We start from the raw sequence: 18000 nt of genomic DNA, 5'->3' as shown, positions 1-18000 counted from the left end.
GTGATGAAGAAATTAAGCAAGAGTGAGCATTACAGCTCGCAAGATAATATATAGTGTAAACAATAATGCAAGTATCTAAATGGATAACTTACTAGAACCCTTTATCAAGTGTAAGGTAATTACTTACTGGATATAAGCTTAAAGGAAGATGAAGTTACCAATTACTTCACTATACTTATACCATTTTAGAAAACTACTTCAACTACCACTGTTCAGAGTATAATAGGTTTCAAAAGTTCGTCCCATAGATGAGACCACAAGTTAAGACTTGAATAGATTCAATCTTTGAAATTTTATTGAATGAAATGAAGTTACGAGATACTTTATTTAGTCCCGATATATATATATATCCACATATATATATTTTATACATTTCCTGGAAACCTCTGTCATGTAAAGTATGAACAGAGTTTGTAATATCCAATGAATTTTGGAAAGGAAAGAATTTTGGCATAAACCCGATATCTTGCTGATCAGGAAAAGATACCAATAAGTAATTTTTTCTACTAGTAGATGGACGAATTCCCCACTGGTCATCACCCTGGCCGCAATAGGACCTTATATTGGACTGCCACTCAACCACTTACGCATTTGATGGACTCCCACTGAGCCACTTACACTTTCATGGACGCCCACTGAGCCCATGTTGTCACACCCCCAACTTAAATAGCAAAATAATTATAGCTATTACACAACCAAAATCCAAGATCTTACAGTTTAGGGTTTGGAACAGCCCAACACTACCAACTATTACATCTGATTACAAATACCGAGTCCTCACACAACTATTATTACTTATTCTACCTGAGCTCGAACATAAGCATCAGCATCACAGGTCTTACGGGCAGTCTGCTTGAATCTAACCATGGCTGCTAGCTGTAATATCAGGGTAAAGCAAGAAGTGAGCCAAAAGCTCAACAAGTGCTAACAATACAACGCAAAGCATAAATCGAGATATACCTTTAGGAATGACAATGGAATGACATAATCAATGATAATCGAGAGATAAAACTTATGTGAGTTGGCATCATTTTGCTTGCATCAAAACAAATTTTAAAACCATTCTTAATCAAAATCATTTTATGACGCTACGGATTACAGCCGGTGATCAGCCGCGAAGTAATCCCGAACCTCGCTGGGTTCTAAAACATTATTGGGAATCCCTAGGCAACTTTTAAGCCTAATATAAGTGTGGAAAGGACTCGCGTCTCAGTCCAGATCCACCATTCAAGAAAACATTTATCCCCCTTTGGGACTGAAAAATCCACATTTTAATCATTTTAAAAACTGATGCCGATTTATGACAAAGTCTCTTTCGACTGTAATCATTTTTATCAAGGGATTATAGATCAACTTGAAACACTGGAAATATGACACTAAATCTCAAGGCCATGATCCACTAGACTTTACTATATTAGGGTAATTGAGAGGTTTCCATAAACAAGAACTTTGACAAGGAAATTGAGCAAGGCTATTGGATAATATGAAAGAGTAATGCCAAACTAGGCTTAAAGCAATGGTTGTAGACAAGGTATAGGTATTAGAACATCAAGAAGATAAGCATCACTGGTTCCAATAGGATAGAGGTGTTAAAATATAAAGAAAGTGATCATCAGCTCAAGATATAACAGGGTATCAAGCTTTTAGGGTAAGGATAGGGTTATCAAACAATCATGAATGAATTTAAGAAATGATTGGCTTTTAGGTATCAAGATAAAGTTTCTATCGAGGTTATTTCAAGAGTTGAATCAAAGCATCAGGGTGCAATATCAAGATTTCTCAGGGATCAATAGCATGATAATTAAAAGGATCAATAAGGTATTATAACACATCTCTATTTTATCATGGCATTAAACTATCATGAAAGACTTTTGAACTACTTGCAATACGTACTCGAGGGTTCATGGCATCTCTATGTAACTCAAAGATAAACAAAAGATACTCTTGATTTAAATATATCAAAATGACTCAGGATAATTGCATCGATATATATATGAACTGTTTACATTAAATGCGAAGGTCAAGTTGAATCACTTGCCTTGAGATAGACTGGTCTGGTCTGACTGGTAGGAGCAACAACTGGAGCTTCACTCGACTTTTATGGCAAGTTTTCCCTCGTCTCGAGATCCTACATAAATAATAATAATCCTCATTATAATATATTCTTTCCATCTTAACCTATTTACAACCCGAAATTAAACATGGATGGCACTTAGGCCTATACACACTTAATTCATATCCACCATTTATATTTTCAAATGTACACACGTAGCCACATAATCACATATCGTATATTAATACCAAATAACATCATATACACCATAATGCCACACTAGGCTTGGATGATCTCGACTCATCACTTAAGTTACTTGGTCGCTAACTAAACGAAGTCTTCGAATTTGGGCTTCCTAACTCAATGTGCCTTTCCTAAATTATCCAAAACCTATTGACCCTCACTTGTGCCTTTTGTTCTACTGACCTTATACTATCTTACAACTATGGTGGTCGACCCAATACTCACTTCTAAGTGTCCTAAAACTATGTGATAAGTGAAAGTGCTCACTGGTGCAAATTTCAGAATGGTAACTAAGGTTTCTTGAGTGCATTAGACACTCTTAAACTACAAGTTTTTCTTCAAAATTTTTACACAAGACTCTCCTGACCTAAGGGCATCTCACAAGCTTGATGTGGCTCAAAGGCCTGGCTTGGGCCTTCTTGGGCCTAAGCTAAAAGTCCAAGGTACCCCTGTTTTTCTGGGCAGAAAATGCCCTGACTTGAATTAACTTGTGACACATGGTTCTAGCTCATATCCTATGAACTATGGTTGGAAAAACTTCTCTTACATACCCTCTAACTAAGGCCCAATTGGGCCTAATGAGGGCCTACCCATGACATGGCCAAATCTCCCTATTTCTAAGTTGCAACAAAACTGTCCCCTGCTGGACAGATTTTGTTGTTCTACTTGTGCACCTAACTAAATGACATGCAAACCTCCAACCAACTCCTAAAACCTATTATATACTCCCCATACTAACTTCTGGTGGCTTGGGCCTCAAAGTGCACATCAATGACATGGTCAAAACTCACTCTAAACCTCAGGGTACTAAACTGATTTTTCTGCAGAAACTATAACTCTCATTTTCCAAGGTTTTGACTTGACAAACCCAATTATCAACAACTAAATACTTAAACCAAGACCTATACTTGGTATTCTACTGAACTAACTCCCTTTTTCTCAAAATAACCTTGGTGAGATCATCCTTACCTAAGGTGCAACTATGGCAAAACAAAAGAGACTACTCTTAACAAATCGCAAATCTTCATGCTTTTGAAACAACAAGATATATATTTTTATAAAAGATAACCACAAATTATTACCATGCAACAAGAAGTATAAATCAATATTATCACATTATTCCTACTGAAATTAAGGCTCACTAACAAAATCTTTTCCAAATGATCAAAATCTTACAACAAACTAAGAGAATTCCACATGCATGCATGCCTTCGGGTTTTTCAAACCAAAACAACATATTTTCTACATATATTCCATCTTAAAATTGACATGCAAGCCTAGCATAAGGTATACCTAGATGATCACTTAGCATGCAAGGAGTTTTATCAAATTTTCACCACAAAATTCAAGTCATTATCACATAAACATGCAAAAATTGAACAAAACAACAAGAATGATTTCAAGGACCATTCATTCGGCTCCCATATGGTCATGGCCGAATGAAATGGATGGAAATGGCCATTAAATCATCAAGAGTTTCCTTCTCAAGACTTGGCACTTATCCATTTATTGTAGTCCTCTCGAAAACAACCTTAAATCCATAAGAATCAAGATTGTATTTTGAGTTTCACTAAAACCTTTACATGCAACCCTTAAACTTAAACTTTCTACTCAAAACTCTTTGAAATATGAATGATCATGATATAGGAAGTAATATTTACTTGTATGGAAGGTGGAAACTTGAATGTGGAATGAAGAAAAGGGGAGGGGGTAGGTTTTCGGCTAAAAACCCGAGAGGAGAGGGGGAGGGCCGAGAGGAGAGGGAGGAGGGAGGAGAAGTGTGGAAATGGTGGAGTGAAAGTGGTGTGTTTGTCATGTTTACTTGGTTTTTATTTGCCCATAAGTGAGTGGATGAGAGAAATTACAATAGTAACCTTCCAATCTTAGTTAGGTAGATTTGCATGCAAGGACAAAATAGTAATGTGGCTAGAAAAATGAAAGTGAGTGGGGTTGGAATTGCCCTCCTTGCCCCTTGGTTGAATGGAAGAGAGTTTGCATGCAAGGGTAATCATGTAATTTGATAATTATTAAGCAACTAATTTCCAAAGATTTATTTTTATATAATAAAATACAAGTTCAAAAATTATAAAATTTATACCATAAAATAACTTGGATTTTTAGAGACTTTATAAAATCATTTTCAAAATTTTGTGAACAAAATGTCTTTTAAAAGAAAATTTTTCCAAAGCTTAGAATATTCCTTATAAATCAAAAATAAAGAAATTAAATAAATTCTTGCTTTGAAAAATCATATACTACCCAAAGCAAATTTATAATGCAGAAATTTCCACTCACACAAACGTACAAGCATTGAATATATTTTTATTTAACTTAATATTATTCACAAATAATATTACATAAAATGCCGGTCGTAACATCCTCTCCCCCTTAAGGGATTCTGTCCCCAGAATCTAAGAGAACAGATGAGGATACCGGGAACGCATATCAGACTCTAACTCCCAAGTCGACTCTTCGACCTTAGGGTTCCTCCAAAGTACTTTCACTAACTTTACTGATTTATTTCTAAGACTCTTTACTTGCCAGTCGAGTACTTTAACCGGTTGCTCCACAAATGACAGGTCTGCCTGAATTTCTACAGGTTCATATTCTATCACATGGCTAGCGTCAGGATTGTACTTCTTAAGCAACGACACATGGAACACATTATGCACATGCTGATACTGAGGTGGTAAGGCCAACTCGTAGGCCACCTTTCCTACTTGACTCAAAATCTCAAAAGGACCTACGTATCTAGGTGCTAACTTTCCTTTCTTGCCAAATCTTATCAACCCTTTCCTAGGTGACACTTTTAGCAACACAGCTTCGCCAATTTGGAATTGAACATCCTTACGCGCTGGATCCGCATACTTCCTCTGTCTATCTTGAGCAGCAAGCAACCTTTTCTGAATTAACTTGACTGAGTCATGCAACTGTTGTACCAATTCTGAGCCGAGAATTCTTCCTTCTCCTACTTCATCCCAACTTGTTGGTGATCTACATTTTCGGCCGTACAAAGCTTCATATGGTGGCATGCCGATACTGGAATGATAGCTGTTGTTATATGAAAATTCAATTAATGGCAGGTGGTCATCCCAACTTCCAGCAAAATCGATTGCACAACTGCGCAACATGTCTTCAATTGTTTGAATTGTTCTTTCACTCTGGCCATCAGTCTGCGGGTGATACGCCGTGCTCATATTCAACTTCGTGCCAAGACATTCCTGGAATTGCTTCCAGAATCTTGAGTTAAATCGGGGATCTCTGTCTGAAACTATTGATACAGGTACCCCATGCCTTAATACGATTTCGTGCACATACAGATGAACCAACTTGTCCAGTGACGACTTCTCATTTATTGGAAGGAAATGCGCCGACTTCGTAAGACGATCAATTATAACCCATATTGCGTCATGTCCGGATTTTGTTCGCGGTAGTCCTACTATAAAGTCCATAGCGATATTTTCCCATTTCCATTCTGGAATCTTCAGGGGCTGAATTAATCCGCTTGGTCGTTGATGTTCTGCCTTTACTTTCTGACAAGTATAGCACTTCGCAACCCATTCTGCCACGTCTCTTTTCATATTTGGCCACCAAAAGTTCTTCTTTAAGTCTTGATACATCTTGGTGCTTCCCGGGTGGATTGAAAATTTCGAATGGTGGGCTTCATGGAGGATCTCATTCTTTAATTCAGGTACATGGGGAATCCATATTCTGAATGAAAACCTTAGTATTCCTTGCTCATCCCTTTTTGTATTAATCTCTTCTCCAGATAACTGATTTTTCTCTTTTTCCATTACTTCCTCTTGATACTTCTTTATCTTTTCCAGTAGTGTTGGCTGAAAGGTTATTGCATGACAAACTTCTTTGACTTTCCCATAAGCACAAAGTTCCAATTCAAATTTTCCGATTTCTTCGGATAACTCTTTTGATGTTATCATTATATTCAATCTTTCCTTCCGACTCAGCGCATCGGCCACTACGTTCGCCTTTCCAGGATGGTAATTTATCGAACAGTCATAGTCCTTAATCAATTCCAGCCATCTCCTCTTCCTCATATTGAGCTCTTTCTGAGTAAAAATGTATTTTAAACTCTTGTGATCCGTGTAGATTTCACACTTTTCTCCATAGAGATAGTGTCTCCAAATCTTGAGTGCGAACACTATGGCGGCTAGTTCCAAGTCATGCGTCGGATACTTTAACTCGTGCGGCTTCAACTGTCTTGACGCATATGCTATTACCTTACTGTGTTGCATCAACACACAACCCAAACCCTTATGTGAAGCGTCGCTGAATATTACAAAATTCCCTTGATCATCGGGAAGTACCAACACCGGAGCTGTTACCAACTTCTGTTTTAACCCTTGAAAGCTATTTTCACATTCTGCACTCCATTCAAACTTTTGATTCTTTCTGGTTAACTTGGTCAATGGTGTGGCGATCTTCGAGAAATCCTTGACGAATCTTCTATAGTATCCGGCCAATCCTAGAAAACTTCGCACTTCCGTAGGAGTCCTTGGCCTCTCCCAACTCATAACTGCCTCAATCTTCGCCGGATCCACTTTAATTCCATCATTTCCAATAACATGCCCCAAAAATTGAACTTCCTTTAACCAAAACTCACATTTGGTAAACTTGGCATACAACTTCTCTTGTCGGAGTATCTCCAATGCTATCCAGAGGTGCTGCATATGTTCTTCTTCCGATTTAGAATAAATAAGGATGTCATCAATAAATACCACGACAAATTTATCCAAATACTTCTTAAATACTCGATTCATCAGATCCATGAATGCGGCCGGTGCGTTGGTCAATCCAAACGGCATTACTAGGAATTCATAGTGCCCATATCTGGTCCTAAATGCGGTCTTGGGAATATCTTCTTCCTTGATCTTTAATTGATGGTATCCCGATCTCAAGTCAATCTTCGAAAAACATTTTGCTCCCTTTAACTGATCAAAAAGGTCATCTATCCTTGGTAGCGGGTAGCGGTTCTTGATCGTTACTTTATTCAACTCCCGGTAATCTATGCATAGACGCATACTCCCATCTTTCTTCTTCACAAAGAGAACAGGTGCTCCCCATGGCGACGTACTTGGTCGTATCACTCCCTTATCCAATAATTCTTGTAGCTGGCTCGCCAACTCTTTCATTTCTGCTGGTGCCATCCTATACGGAGCCTTTGAAACTGGTTCCGTGCCTGGAGCAAGGTTGATCTCGAACTCAATTTGTCGATCTGGTGGTAAGCCTGGTAGTTCGTCGGGAAACACATCGGGGAACTCATTAACTACAGGAATATCTTCCATGCTGGGGCTGCCTCTCTCTGAATCCACTACATATACTAGGAACGACTCACAACCTTTTCTAAGTAACTTCTTAGCCTGAATAATTGTAAGAAATAGTCGCTCTTGCCTCTGTCCCTTAAATACTACCTTCTCCCCACTCTTCGTCTTTAAATACACTCTCTTGGTCTTACAATTTATCTGAGCGCTATTCTCTCCTAACCAATCCATTCCTAAAATTATATCAAACTCTCCCAGCTTGAAGAGTATCAAGTCGGCCGAGAACTTATATCCCGAAATATCAATCTCACATTTTGGACAAAATTGATTCACAGGAATCTTCTCTTGGTTCGCAATTACCACATTTACTACCTCACTCATAACCGTTTTATCACATTGGATCTTATCAACAAAAGATTCTGATATGAAAGATCTTGTGGCTCCCGAATCAATCAATACTTTGGCTTTGACATTATTGAGTAAAAGTGTACCTGCTATCACCTCAGAATTCTGAACAGCATCTTTCATCTTTAGATCAAATGTCCTTGTTGTTGCTTGCGGGGTTGGTGCGGGTGGTGGAGGTAATGCCAATACCTCAGCTGGCACGCTTGCACTGGTACTTGCCACGTTCATCAGAGCTCTGACTGGTCCTGTTGCCTTACACTCCCTAGCCATGTGTCCAGTCTTCCCACATTTGTAGCACGTAACTCCTGGCTTCGGCATCTTGCACTCATTTGCCAAATGTCCCTTCTGATTGCACCTATAACAGGTCATACTCAGCTTATTGCATACTCCGGGGTGCCTTCTTCCACAGTGCTTGCATTCTGGCCTCTGGAACCTGTTTTCTCCAACTTGCCCTTGGCTTGCCTGATTGTTCCCTTTTGATTCTTGCCTTTTGCCCAAATTTCCTTTCCTTTGAAAATTTCCGCCCTTCTGGAAACCAATCCTCTTTACATTCCGATCTTGCGAACTTCCAGCTTCAGACTTTTCTCCATAAAATGGAACCTTCCTCTTCTTGTTATCCCTCTCTTTCCTTGACTGCATCCCATTATTCTCAATCAGAGCAGCTTTCTGTACTACTCCCGCATAAGTTTCAAGCTCAAACATAGCCACCCTATCTCTGATCCAAGGCTCCAATCCTTGCTGAAATTTCTTTGCTTTTTCTTCCTCAGTGCTGGTATACTTTGTCACAAACCTTGACAACTCAGTGAACTTCTTCTCATATTCTAGTACAGTCATGTTCCCTTATTTTAACTCAAGAAATTTTAGCTCCATCTGATTCTGCATGTACTTAGGGTAATACTTGTCCAGAAATAACTTCTTAAATCTCTCCCAAGAAATCTGCTGAGTGACTTCCATAGCTTTTACTGATTCCCACCAATAAATGACTTCTCCCTTCAAGAAGTAAGTGGCATACAGCGTCTTCTGATCGTCTCCTAACTGTACCAACTCAAAAGCCCTTTCCATCTCCTTGATCCATGTGTTTGCTATCACTGGATCAGTGGTATCATGAAATACAGGTGGATTCACACTCTGAAAAGCCTTGAAAGTGACAATTTGTCTTGGTGGTACTGGTGGTTCAGGTGGTTGGTGTGGCTCACGGTCATCTTGGTTTTCAATTCGTTGTTGAAGAGTTAGTTGTTGTTGAGCTATAGCATTGGTTTGCTGTTGCAAGGTTTCCAGTAGTTGAAGAATGTTTGGGTCTGTGGTGAAGGTGGTTGTTGGGTTCTTCTTTTTGGGAGGCATGATCCTGAAATAAGAGTTGTGTCATAACAAATATGAATGATAAAATGATTCGAGGGTATCGCATGGCATTCGCATTTACATATGGGGTCAAGTTTCCAAATTAAGCAGATATGATGATAAAAACATAAAATAACAGTTGAGAGCAGATGGAACAATAGCACATAATTATTGAAATTTTAAAGGTCACAGTACGTAGGATTGGGACATAGTCTGATTCTAGAAATAACAGGCTTATTTAAAGGAAAGACGGAAACAACTGGGGATTCCATAGAGTTTGATAGTACAACAACATGAAAGGTAAATGGAAAGAACTAAGGCTCCACTCCATCTGAACGGGGCTTGGTAGTCTTTTCCTCTCGAAGCGTCTTCACAATGCTCTGGAGCTCATCCGCCACCATCTGAATGACATACTGGCTGGTACGGTCCCGGTGCGCTGGCATCTCCTCAAGCTTAGTGTTGACGTACCCAACCAAGGTCTCAAGTCTCGCAATCATCTGCTCCTTGGGCTTCCCTTCGTAGTTTCGGCTGTCCGGATACACGTTCTTCAGTCGGTCTATCAGTCGGTCGTACTTGCCCTGAAGCATGTCGAACTCGCGCCTCAACTCAGCATACACGGAGAAAGCAATAGTGTCGTCCGACCCAGAGGATGACGAGGAATGCGCCCTTTGCTGACAACCAATAAGAGGAGTATTAATAATAATTTACTTTACCTTCTCTCTCGCGTAATATCTATAACCTACACACAAATCCTATAACCTATTTGGGCTGTCCAGGGACTCTAAACCGTAGCTCTGATACCAAAACCTGTCACACCCCCAACTTAAATAGCAAAATAATTATAGCTATTACACAACCAAAATCCAAGATCTTACAGTTTAGGGTTTGGAACAGCCCAACACTACCAACTATTACATCTGATTACAAATACCGAGTCCTCACACAACTATTATTACTTATTCTACCTGAGCTCGAACATAAGCATCAGCATCACAGGTCTTACGGGCAGTCTGCTTGAATCTAACCATGGCTGCTAGCTGTAATATCAGGGTAAAGCAAGAAGTGAGCCAAAAGCTCAACAAGTGCTAACAATACAACGCAAAGCATAAATCGAGATATACCTTTAGGAATGACAATGGAATGACATAATCAATGATAATCGAGAGATAAAACTTATGTGAGTTGGCATCATTTTGCTTGCATCAAAACAAATTTTAAAACCATTCTTAATCAAAATCATTTTATGACGCTACGGATTACAGCCGGTGATCAGCCGCGAAGTAATCCCGAACCTCGCTGGGTTCTAAAACATTATTGGGAATCCCTAGGCAACTTTTAAGCCTAATATAAGTGTGGAAAGGACTCGCGTCTCAGTCCAGATCCACCATTCAAGAAAACATTTATCCCCCTTTGGGACTGAAAAATCCACATTTTAATCATTTTAAAAACTGATGCCGATTTATGACAAAGTCTCTTTCGACTGTAATCATTTTTATCAAGGGATTATAGATCAACTTGAAACACTGGAAATATGACACTAAATCTCAAGGCCATGATCCACTAGACTTTACTATATTAGGGTAATTGAGAGGTTTCCATAAACAAGAACTTTGACAAGGAAATTGAGCAAGGCTATTGGATAATATGAAAGAGTAATGCCAAACTAGGCTTAAAGCAATGGTTGTAGACAAGGTATAGGTATTAGAACATCAAGAAGATAAGCATCACTGGTTCCAATAGGATAGAGGTGTTAAAATATAAAGAAAGTGATCATCAGCTCAAGATATAACAGGGTATCAAGCTTTTAGGGTAAGGATAGGGTTATCAAACAATCATGAATGAATTTAAGAAATGATTGGCTTTTAGGTATCAAGATAAAGTTTCTATCGAGGTTATTTCAAGAGTTGAATCAAAGCATCAGGGTGCAATATCAAGATTTCTCAGGGATCAATAGCATGATAATTAAAAGGATCAATAAGGTATTATAACACATCTCTATTTTATCATGGCATTAAACTATCATGAAAGACTTTTGAACTACTTGCAATACGTACTCGAGGGTTCATGGCATCTCTATGTAACTCAAAGATAAACAAAAGATACTCTTGATTTAAATATATCAAAATGACTCAGGATAATTGCATCGATATATATATGAACTGTTTACATTAAATGCGAAGGTCAAGTTGAATCACTTGCCTTGAGATAGACTGGTCTGGTCTGACTGGTAGGAGCAACAACTGGAGCTTCACTCGACTTTTATGGCAAGTTTTCCCTCGTCTCGAGATCCTACATAAATAATAATAATCCTCATTATAATATATTCTTTCCATCTTAACCTATTTACAACCCGAAATTAAACATGGATGGCACTTAGGCCTATACACACTTAATTCATATCCACCATTTATATTTTCAAATGTACACACGTAGCCACATAATCACATATCGTATATTAATACCAAATAACATCATATACACCATAATGCCACACTAGGCTTGGATGATCTCGACTCACCACTTAAGTTACTTGGTCGCTAACTAAACGAAGTCTTCGAATTTGGGCTTCCTAACTCAATGTGCCTTTCCTAAATTATCCAAAACCTATTGACCCTCACTTGTGCCTTTTGTTCTACTGACCTTATACTATCTTACAACTATGGTGGTCGACCCAATACTCACTTCTAAGTGTCCTAAAACTATGTGATAAGTGAAAGTGCTCACTGGTGCAAATTTCAGAATGGTAACTAAGGTTTCTTGAGTGCATTAGACACTCTTAAACTACAAGTTTTTCTTCAAAATTTTTACACAAGACTCTCCTGACCTAAGGGCATCTCACAACCTTGATGTGGCTCAAAGGCCTGGCTTGGGCCTTCTTGGGCCTAAGCTAAAAGTCCAAGGTACCCCTGTTTTTCTGGGCAGAAAATGCCCTGACTTGAATTAACTTGTGACACATGGTTCTAGCTCATATCCTATGAACTATGGTTGGAAAAACTTCTCTGACATACCCTCTAATTAAGGCCCAATTGGGCCTAATGAGGGCCTACCCATGACATGGCCAAATCTCCCTATTTCTAAGTTGCAACAAAACTGTCCCCTGCTGGACAGATTTTGTTGTTCTACTTGTGCACCTAACCAAATGACATGCAAACCTCCAACCAACTCCTAAAACCTATTATATACTCCCCATACTAACTTCTGGTGGCTTGGGCCTCAAAGTGCACATCAATGACATGGTCAAAACTCACTCTAAACCTCAGGGTACTAAACTGATTTTTCTGCAGAAACTATAACTCTCATTTTCCAAGGTTTTGACTTGACAAACCCAATTATCAACAACTAAATACTTAAACCAAGACCTATACTTGGTATTCTACTGAACTAACTCCCTTTTTCTCAAAATAACCTTGGTGAGATCATCCTTACCTAAGGTGCAACTATGGCAAAACAAAAGAGACTACTCTTAACAAATCGCAAATCTTCATGCTTTTGAAACAACAAGATATATATTTTTATAAAAGATAACCACAAATTATTACCATGCAACAAGAAGCATAAATCAATATTATCACATTATTTCTACTGAAATTAAGGCTCACTAACAAAATCTTTTCCAAATGATCAAAATCTTACAACAAACTAAGAGAATTCCACATGCATGCATGCCTTCGGGTTTTTCAAACCAAAACAACATATTTTCTACATATATTCCATCTTAAAATTGACATGCAAGCCTAGCATAAGGTATACCTAGATGATCACTTAGCATGCAAGGAGTTTTATCAAATTTTCACCACAAAATTCAAGTCATTATCACATAAACATGCAAAAATTGAACAAAACAACAAGAATGATTTCAAGGACCATTCATTCGGCTCCCATATGGTCATGGCCGAATGAAATGGATGGAAATGGCCATTAAATCATCAAGAGTTTCCTTCTCAAGACTTGGCACTTATCCATTTATTGTAGTCCTCTCGAAAACAACCTTAAATCCATAAGAATCAAGATTGTATTTTGAGTTTCACTAAAACCTTTACATGCAACCCTTAAACTTAAACTTTCTACTCAAAACTCTTTGAAATATGAATGATCATGATATAGGAAGTAATATTTACTTGTATGGAAGGTGGAAACTTGAATGTGGAATGAAGAAAAGGGGAGGGGGTAGGTTTTCGGCTAAAAACCCGAGAGGAGAGGGGGAGGGCCGAGAGGAGAGGGAGGAGGGAGGAGAAGTGTGGAAATGGTGGAGTGAAAGTGGTGTGTTTGTCATGTTTACTTGGTTTTTATTTGCCCATAAGTGAGTGGATGAGAGAAATTACAATAGTAACCTTCCAATCTTAGTTAGGTAGATTTGCATGCAAGGACAAAATAGTAATGTGGCTAGAAAAATGAAAGTGAGTGGGGTTGGAATTGCCCTCCTTGCCCCTTGGTTGAATGGAAGAGAGTTTGCATGCAAGGGTAATCATGTAATTTGATAATTATTAAGCAACTAATTTCCAAAGATTTATTTTTATATAATAAAATACAAGTTCAAAAATTATAAAATTTATACCATAAAATAACTTGGATTTTAGAGACTTTATAAAATTATTTTCAAAATTTTGTGAACAAAATGTCTTTTAAAAGAAAATTTTTCCAAAGCTTAGAATATTCCTTATAAATCAAAAATAAAGAAATTAAATAAATTCTTGCTTTGAAAAATCATATACTACCCAAAGCAAATTTATAATGCAGAAATTTCCACTCACACAAACGTACAAGCATTGAATATATTTTTATTTAACTTAATATTATTCACAAATAATATTACATAAAATGCCGGTCGTAACACATGTTGCTTATGCCGACTCAATAGATGGACTTACTTCCCGAACGTTGGGTAAGTAATCAATTCATTTATCAAAACTTATCAAAACAGCAACCTCGTTGCGAATATAAAATACACCACAGAGCCGGATACCTCAGGTTTTGAGCGAGTATTTAAATCCCCTTTGTAAGGAAGATCTTAAATATAAAAATGAGTTTTAGGATCCGCTCTAACTTTTAAAATCATTTTGAAGACTCGAAAATATTTTTAAGAATGTTTGGAGTAATGCTGATTTAATGAAATAAATCAGTCCCGATATATTAGAAAATATCTGAATATTATTATTTAAATAATATTCCTGTTGTGAATATGTTGTGTACTTGATGATCACTTAAACAAAATGTCTAAGTAGATTTTACTTAGTGAAATTATGTCGCTCTCGACGGATAAGAATTATAGTCCCGACGGATAATAGTCCCGACGGATGATTAACTTATTATCCATCGAGTGAGTAGCTTATGTAATGATAAGTTTGTAGCACAGTGATGTATGCACCTTTGTATAGAATCTGTAGTAGCATATAAGTCATGTTGACTTTAACTAGATATGCAGAATAGGTTGATTAATTGTACATAAGCAATGTCTTGTAATTCTGTATAAGTGAAATGAAGTCAAGTGCCAAAATAGCTACCGATGGATGATTAACAAAGCCTTCGACGAATGATCAAATGACTATCAACGGATGTTTAACATAGCAGTCGATGGATGATCAATCATGTCATCGACGGATGATCATATCAGGAATTCAAACATCAGTTGAACAGTGAAAGCTGACAAACAGCCATCGAGTTGGATACAAACACACTGTGGAAGCCCATTAACTGGGTAATAGAGGACGAAAAGCAGCAAAGATCAAGACTGTTAGATTTTATATTTGTTTAGTCTTTTTGACTTTGTAATCTTGGTAATATATAAACCAAGACAGTAGAAAATAGAAAAATGACTGAGATAGCTGAGAAACACACAAACAGAGAAATCTTTGTAAGCATAATCTTTAGCATTTCCTGTATTCTCAGTAGTTCCATTTTGTAAGCAGCTGTGAGCATTTCTGCACACAGAGTCCTCTCGATATATTATATATATATATATATCTCTGGTGGAATTGTTTAAATCCACCAGAAAGTTTTTAAAGACTCTTGTTTTTAATTACTTATGTTTTGATTCATTCAAGTTTACATTCTGCATTGTGCTAATCAAAACAAATATATCTATAATCGAGTTGAACATTTTTATTTCAAGAAAAAGGTTCAAGAATTCCATTCAACCCCCCTTCTATAATTCTTGATATATTGTTAAGGGACTAACAATTGGTATCAGAGTAAGCTCTTAATCTACAAAGAGTTTAAAGATCAAAACAATTCAGTAAGATGAACAAGAAAGATGTTGGAGTCAAGATTCATTTTCTTGATAAAGATAATTACCATCATTGGAAGGTAAAGATGCATCTTCATATGCTTTCTCAAGATGAGGCCTATGTGGACTGCATAGAAAGAGGCCCTCATGTTCCAATGAGAGCTGCAACAGGAAATGAGCCATTTGTTCCAAAGCCAAGGCATGAATGGTCTGATCCTGACATTGAACAAGTCAGGAAAGATAAAAAGGCCATGAACATTCTGTTCAATGGTGTGGATGCAGACATGTTTGATAACATCATCAACTACAAGACTGCCAAGGAAGTTTGGGACACAACACAGATAATCTGTGATGGTATTGAGCAAGTAAGAGAAATTAAAATGCAGCTCCTGATTCAGCAATATGAGCATTTTCACAATGAGGAAAGTGAATCACTCACTGACATTTTTAGTAGATTCCAAAAACTACTAAATGCTCTTAAGTTGCATGGAAGAGTCTATCAGACTAAAGACTCCAATCTGAAATTTCTCAGATCTCTTCCAAAGGAATGGAAACCAATGACAGTCTCATTAAGAAACTCACGAGATTATAAGGAGTTTACTTTGGAAAGACTGTATGGCATTCTGAAGACCTATGAGCTTGAGATAGAGCAGGATGAAAGAATGGAGAGAGGAAAGAAGAAAGGAGGATCCATTGCACTAGTTGCTGATCTGGAAAAGGAGAAGGAAGTGAAGATGGAAGCTGTGGAATCAACTTCAAAGGTCTGTGAAAGCAAGGGTAAGGGGCTAGCTGCAAAAAATGAAGATTCATTGAGCCAAGATGACATGGAGGACATTGATGAGCACCTAGCATTCCTTTCAAGAAGATTTTCCAAGCTCAAGTTCAAGAAGAACTTTGGAGCTGCCAAGCCAAATAGAAACATGGTGGATAATCAAAATTCAAGTGTTTCAAATGTGGCTTGGCAGGGCATTTTGCAAATGAGTGTAGAAAGTCAGATTCCAGTAAGAAAAGATTTGAGTCTGTAGATTACAAGCAAAAATACTTTGATCTACTCAAACAAAAGGAAAGGGCTTTTATTACACAAGAGAATGACTGGGCAGCTGATGGCTTGGATGAAGATGAAGATGTCAGTTATGTCAATCGAGCCCTAATGGCCAAGTCTGATGAAACAGAGACAAGTTCCTCAAGCAATCAGGTAATCACTACAAACCTTGCACATTTATCTAAAGCTGAGTGTAATGATACCATAAATGACATGTCTACAGAATTTTATTTATTTGCGTGTTACACTTAAGTCCCTCACTAAAGAAAATGCTAAAATCAAAGAGAACAACTTGTTTTTGAGTGAGAGGAATAATGTGCTTGAGTCTCAGTTTGTTGAGTTTGAGAAACTAAAAATTGAGTGTAGGATTGCCAAGGAGGAATTAACTGAGTCCTTGAAAAAGGAAGAAATTTTAAAGAAGCAGCTCGATCGTGAACAAGAGGTGATTAAAGCATGGAAAACATCCAGAGATGTTCATGCTCAAATCACCAAGGTTCAAGGAATTGAGTCCTTTAGTGATGAAGCCTGGAAAAAGAATAAGGAGAAACTAGAACCTATTTTGGTAGATGGGTTGTTAACAGATGTAGACTCGACGGATGATGAGGACTATCCGTCGGATAACAAAAAGTGTTATCCGTCGAATGATAAAAATCCTCATCCGTCGGCTGTAAGCAAACCCATCAGCAAAGCCAAATTAACCAAGCTAAATGATAAGTATGGGTCTGTTTCCAAGAACTTTTTTTCAGGAGAATCAAGTCAAGCTAAGAAAGGGAAAAGGGTAATGTCGGTCACATGACTGTCAAACAGTTAAGTGACAGACTTAAGAAAATAGAGGTAAAAATAGAGACTAAAAAGAAAAGCAATAGGAATGGTAAAGTAGGGATTAATAAACACAATAACTACACACCTGATAAATATGCTCCTAGAAAGATCTGTGTCAAGTGTGGTAGTGTAAATCATTTGTCTATTAATTGCAAATCTCCCATGTCTGTTCAACCTCAATTTCCTAACATAAATGTCATGCCTCCCATGCCTGTTAATGCTATGCCTACACAGAATATGAATGCACAGTTTGCTACTATGCCATTTGCACCTAATCCATATTATGCTGCATACAATATGCCTCAAATGCCATTTAGCATGCCTTACTAGAATAACATGTTTGCACCAAGCATGCCATTTCCTGTTAGCCATAACATGCATGATAATTCTGTTGCATCTAGTGGTTTCAAAGGCCCAACCCAAATGACTAAGGAAGAATCTGAAATTCCTAAGTCAAATGAGTTAAAACCTAAGAAACAGAAGAAGAAAGATAACAAGGCAGGACCCAAGGAAACTTGGGTACCAAAATCAACTTGATTTGATTTTGATGTGTACGGGGAAATAGAAAGAATCTTGGTACTTGGATAGTGGCTGT

Source organism: Apium graveolens, chromosome 11 (assembly GCF_009905375.1).
Source record: "Apium graveolens cultivar Ventura chromosome 11, ASM990537v1, whole genome shotgun sequence".
Taxonomy (NCBI): domain Eukaryota; kingdom Viridiplantae; phylum Streptophyta; class Magnoliopsida; order Apiales; family Apiaceae; genus Apium; species Apium graveolens.
Note: the sequence above shows the minus strand (reverse complement) of the source record.